Source organism: Vulpes vulpes, chromosome 1, assembly GCF_048418805.1.
Source record: "Vulpes vulpes isolate BD-2025 chromosome 1, VulVul3, whole genome shotgun sequence".
In the NCBI taxonomy this organism is placed as follows: domain Eukaryota; kingdom Metazoa; phylum Chordata; class Mammalia; order Carnivora; family Canidae; genus Vulpes; species Vulpes vulpes.
In genome coordinates this window covers 99,440,072-99,446,148 of record NC_132780.1, presented here as the reverse complement: position 1 = coordinate 99,446,148, position 6,077 = coordinate 99,440,072, and the positions used below count along the sequence as shown (strand labels likewise).

The window sequence follows — 6,077 nt, the reverse complement described above, 5'->3', positions numbered from 1 at the left end:
AGTAAATACGGTTCTAAGGTGCCAACTTAGGCTCTGTGGGGGATGAAATTATGAAAAGAAACTATTGTCTCAGGATGATTGTGACCTAGTACCTGGGGCAGGAGGAGAGGGTTGTTAATAAGATAACCTTACCAATATCTATATTAAGATAAGTGATGTAAGAGGATAGAGAACGTTAAAGTGATTCAAAGAACGGGTGTCTTTGGGTTGGGAGACCAAGGACTGCTTGTGGAGTAGATGCTTTTTCATAAGATGCTTGTGCCAGAGTTTAGAAAGACGGATAAGAACATTGAAAAGAATTAGCAGACACTACAACAAAAATATATAAAATATAAATATTGGAAAGCATAGGATGGGTTTGGCTGAACTGTGTGGGTTTGGTTTCCTGTCAGTTTCAAATAAGGAAGTGGAGGGGTAGCTAATGAAAGAGTAGGAGGCCACGTTACACGGGTTGTGGCTAGTAAGCTTGAGGACTCTTTTCATGACTCAACGATGGAAAATCTTTGCATTGCAGTAAATAAATGGCATCACTAGTCTTTCTATATGATGGATTATGTGTGAGGAGAAGGCTAGTGAGGAAGTTACTACAAAAGAGCCATATAGAGAAGATAGAGGAAGAGAAAGCCAAGGAAGAATCAGATGGATTCATTTTGAGACATTGAGATAGAAACTATTGAACTCGGTAACAGGTTGGATATAAGTTTAGGTGCTCAGATAAGCAGGAGGTGTGGGAGAGGAAACTCAAAACTGGCTTGGGATTTCAAGTTTAGATGACTAAGAAAATACAGTATTTTTTTCCAAAAAAATATGTACAATTGAAAAGTAAAATGTATAAATAGAAATTTTGCCATTTTAATTCAAATTTAAAAAGGTTTCCCTCATTGTTTTGTTTAACTTTAACAATCTAGGCATGGCTGGGTGGCTCAGTTGGAAGAGCATGGGACCCTTGATCCCAGAGTCTTGAGTTCCAGCTCCACAGTGGGTGTAGAGGTTACTTAAATACATAAATAAGTAAACTTTTTTAAAAAAAAATCTAGATAATTACTTCAATTATATCCTTTCTATATGCTAGCATACATGTAGTCTTTAAGAAAAAAGGATTTTATTTATTCATGAGAGAGACACAGAGAGAGGCAGAGACGCAGGCAGAGGGAGAAGCAGGCTCCCTGCAGGGAGCCCAATGTGGGACTGGATCCCAAGACCTGGGGTCTTGCCCTGAGCCAAAGGCAGACGCTCAACCACTGAGCCACCCAGGTGCCCCTGTTTGTTTGTTTTTAAGTAGGGCTTGAACTCAAGCGACCCTGAGATCAAGGCCTGAGCTGAGATCAAGAGTTGGACACTTAACTGACTGAGCCACCCAGGTGCCCTTCATTGTGGTTTTGATTTACCTGTTGATTAGTGATGTTGAGAATCTTTCCATGTGTCTGTTGGTATCTCTATGTCTTTTATGAAAAAATATCTATTCAAGTCCTCTGTCCAGTTTTTAGTTGTATTGGTTTTTTGGTGATGAGTTGTGTATGTTCTTTATATATTTTGGATATTAACCCTGTATTGGATATATCATTTGAAATGCCTTCTCCCATCCAGTTCTACTGGATGCCTTTCTGCCTTTTTGTTTTGTTGATAACTTCCTCTGCTATGCAAAAGCTTTTTATTTTGATGTAGTCCCAATAGTCTGGTTTTGCTTTTCTTTCCCTTGCCTCAGGAGACATGTCTAGGAAAATGTTGCAATGGTTGATATCAGAGAATTTACTAGGATTCTTAGTTTCAAGTCTCACATTAGGTCTTTAATCCATTTTTAGTTTTTTTTTTAGTTTTTTCGGTTTTTGAAGTGTGTGTATGGTGTTAAAAGGTGGTACAGTTTCATTCTTTTAGTTGTAGCTACCTAATTTTCCCAGCACCATTTATTAAAGAAACTATCTTTTCCTCATTGTATATTCTTGTCTCCTTTGTCATAGATTAATTGACCATGTAAATGTGTAAGTGTATTCTATTCCATTGATCTTCTATCTATCTATCTATCTATTTTTTTGTGTGCCAGCACCATAATGTTTTGATTAATACAGCTTTGTAGTATATCCTGAAATTTGGAATTGTGATAGTCCAGCTTTGTTTTTCTTTCTCAAGATTGCCTTGGCTATTTGAGGTCTTTTGTGATTTCATACAAATTTTAGTGTTATTTTAGTTCTGTGAAAAATGTTATTGGCATTTAAATAAGGATTGCACTGAATCTGTAGATTCTTTTGGGTACTATGGACATTTTAACAATATTAATACTTCCAATCCATGAGCATTCCATGTGTTTTCATTATCTTCAACTTCTTTCATTAGTGTTTTATAGTTTGCAGAGTCAAGGTCTTTCATCTCTTTAAGTTTATTTCTAGGTATTTTATTCTTTTTGATGCAATTACAAACGGTATAATTTCTCTTTCTGCTACTTCATTTTTAGTGTATAGATATGCTCCTGATTTCTGCATATTAATTTTGTATCCTGCAACTTTACCAAATTCATTTATCAGTTCTGGTAACATTTTTGGGGAGTCTTTAGGATTTTCTCTGTACAGTATCATACCATCTGCAAACATTTATAGTTTAACTTCTTTACCAAGATGACTCCTGTTTATTGTTCTCATCTGATTGCTATGGTTAGGACTTCCAGTACTATGCTGAATAAAGTACTAACTTTGCTTTAATAAAACAAAAAACACAGGAACTGAGTTGACATATAAACAGACTATGAAGGAAATATTCCTTATTTTTTTACCTAAATGTACTTATATAATTTCATTTTTAGGAAATATTATATGAGTAAAAATTTGTTATATAGTTTTTATGGGATATTTATTATCAAAATAAGAAATTCACTGATACAGTTAGTATTATATACTTACTAGTACATTTTAATGATATGATAAAAGTTAGGAATGTTTGGATGATCAATAATCTTTTCCTAAAATATTTTTGCTGTGTTAGGCACCATGTTAGAATTAGAGGTTTCAATCATGAAAAGGAAACAGGCCTGACCTAAGGGAAGTCATTGTCTGAAAGAGTAGAAAAGTCACTCAACCATTACAGAGTTTGAAATCTAAGGACACAGTGCAATGAGGTATAAAAGACAAGCACATGCAGGTATATATATAGAGAGAGAGGGAACTTTCCAGAACGCTCGGTGAGACGCGGAGGAGCGGCGGCTGCCCGAGCTGCTCCCAGCAACGCGCTCCTTCCTGCTCCCCCACACCGGCTTCGGTCCTCTCACCGGCTGTAGAAAATGGTGAAAGAAACCACTTACTATGATGTTTTGGGGGTCAAACCCAATGCCACCCAGGAGGAATTGAAAAAGGCTTACAGAAAACTGGCCTTGAAGTACCACCCTGATAAGAATCCAAATGAAGGAGAGAAGTTTAAACAGATTTCTCAAGCTTATGAAGTGCTCTCTGATGCAAAGAAAAGGGAATTATATGACAAAGGAAGAGAACAGGCAATTAAAGAAGGTGGAGCTGGTGGTGGTTTTGGCTCCCCCATGGACATCTTTGATATGTTTTTTTGGAGGAGGAGGCAGGATGCAGAGAGAACGGAGAGGTAAAAATGTTGTACATCAGCTCTCAGTAACCTTAGAAGATCTATATAATGGCGCAACAAGAAAACTAGCTCTGCAAAAGAATGTGATTTGCGATAAATGTGAAGGCCGAGGTGGTAAGAAAGGAGCAGTCGAATGTTGTCCCAATTGCAGAGGTACTGGAATGCAAATAAGAATTCATCAGATAGGACCTGGAATGGTTCAGCAAATTCAGTCTGTGTGCATGGAGTGCCAGGGCCATGGGGAACGGATCAGTCCTAAAGATAGATGTAAAAGCTGCAACGGAAGGAAGATAGTTCGAGAGAAGAAGATTCTAGAAGTGCATATTGACAAAGGCATGAAAGATGGCCAGAAGATAACATTCCATGGTGAGGGAGACCAAGAACCAGGACTTGAACCAGGAGATATTATCATTGTTTTAGATCAGAAGGACCATACTGTTTTTACTCGACGAGGAGAAGATCTTTTCATGTGTATGGATATACAGCTGGTTGAAGCCCTGTGTGGCTTTCAAAAGCCAATATCTACTCTTGACAACCGAACCATCGTCATCACCTCTCATCCAGGTCAGATTGTCAAGCATGGGGATATCAAGTGTGTGCTAAATGAAGGCATGCCAATTTATCGTAGACCATATGAGAAGGGTCGCCTAATCATCGAATTTAAGGTAAACTTCCCCGAGAACGGCTTTCTCTCTCCTGATAAACTTTCTTTGCTGGAAAAACTCCTACCTGAGAGGAAGGAAGTAGAAGAGACTGATGAAATGGACCAGGTAGAACTTGTGGACTTTGATCCCAATCAGGAAAGACGGCGCCATTACAATGGGGAAGCATATGAGGATGATGAACATCATCCTAGGGGTGGTGTTCAGTGTCAGACTTCTTAATGGGGCTGGTGAATAACACTGCTGCTGGCATTTTATATGCAGTAGTGGATGAGTGAAGGACTACAATCATAGCTCACTACTTGCTATTGTTTTTGTTTTAATATTCAACTATAGTAGTGTTTTAAAAGTTAAATGAAGAATAAACTCAAATATAAAAGCTCAAAAAAAAAAAAAAAGGGTGTTGGCTGGGGTTGTGTTCTCACCTGAGGTCCTCTTCTAAATTTACTGGTTCTTAGCAGAATCTTGCTCCTTGCAGCTATGAAACAGGTCCCTGCTCTACTGGTGGCTGTCAGCCAGGTGTTGTTCTAACAAGCTCCTTAGTGTCCCTTTCATGTTGTCCTCTCTATAAGATGGCAATTGCTTCTTCAAGACCAACAAGAGAACATTTGCTGCTTCAAATCTAACCTGAGAAGGCCCCGGTCTCAATTAATGGCTCACCTAATTAGATCAGGACCACCCAGGATAATTCCTTGTGATTAACTCAAAGTCAACTGATTTGCAACATTAATCCCACCTGAGAATTCCCTTTACCTTTATCATATAGTGTAACCTAATCATAGCAGTGACATCCAATCGATTCATAGGTCCCATCCTTATCCAACAGGAAGAGATACCACAGAACATGAACTCCAGGAGGGGGAAATCTGAGGGCCGTCTCAAAATCCTGCATAATACACATCAAGAGAAAGACCCTAAATCTTAACTACTCACTTAATATGAGGGTACTCATCTCTAATACTTAGATATGTTGTTTTATATCTATCTTTTATGGAAGTAATTCTCAGTATTAAAAGAATAAAATCTACAGAAGTACAAATTTACTATTTATTGAAAAAAAAAAAAAAAAGCAGCACCATTAAAAACTATTGGGACCCTCTTAACCTAAAGTTAGGCGAAGAGTATAATCACAGAGAGATCACATTAGCCCACCTAGAGATCTAAATTATGGCCTTCAGTGACATGAAAAAAGAGATAACAGGAAAATGAAGGCAATTATTGCAACTCTGATACAGCTTTTCCCACCTGTCTTAATGAAATTATCCTTGGGAACTTTTGCTCGGCAAAATTATCTTTGGGTTTACACTAATGGCTGACCCTCTTTGGTACAGTATAGACCTGGTGCTTAGCAAGGTAGATCCTCTCTCCCCATTCCCTCATCGGTATGTTCACAAGCACACTTGGTTCTGGACTTTCTCAGCACAGGCAAGGAAATACAGTGTCGGAGACTGTTCCCTTTGGATTCAGAATTTCTTTGGAAAATGAATGGAGACTAACCAGATGAGAATTAGGTAACTGTTGATAATAAAACCTGATTCTACTCATATCAGCCCTTAAAACATTGATAGCACAAATGAATTGCCACTTACTTTATTCTTCCAGTATTGTACAAAATTAAGCCATAATAAAATTCAAAGGGAAAAACCGAGAAATGATGAAACAAATTTATCTTTGCTTGCATGTAATGTGTCCTGGAAATTGCGACACCTACCAAACAACAATATATAACACAATATCTCCCTCAGCAAATTAGTAAGATAACTCGATTCTAGGACTGTCCAAACAGTGAAATACAGTGCCATTATCAATCTACAGTGTCTTCCGGGATGTGGAAAG

At 37.9% G+C, this 6,077-nt stretch overlaps 1 pseudogene; it reads left to right on the top strand.

The window, feature by feature from the left end:
- Window positions 1-3,209: 3,209 nt before the first annotated feature.
- LOC140593948 (dnaJ homolog subfamily A member 1 pseudogene) lies at window positions 3,210-4,630 on the top strand (annotated as a pseudogene).
- Window positions 4,631-6,077: the final 1,447 nt, after the last annotated feature.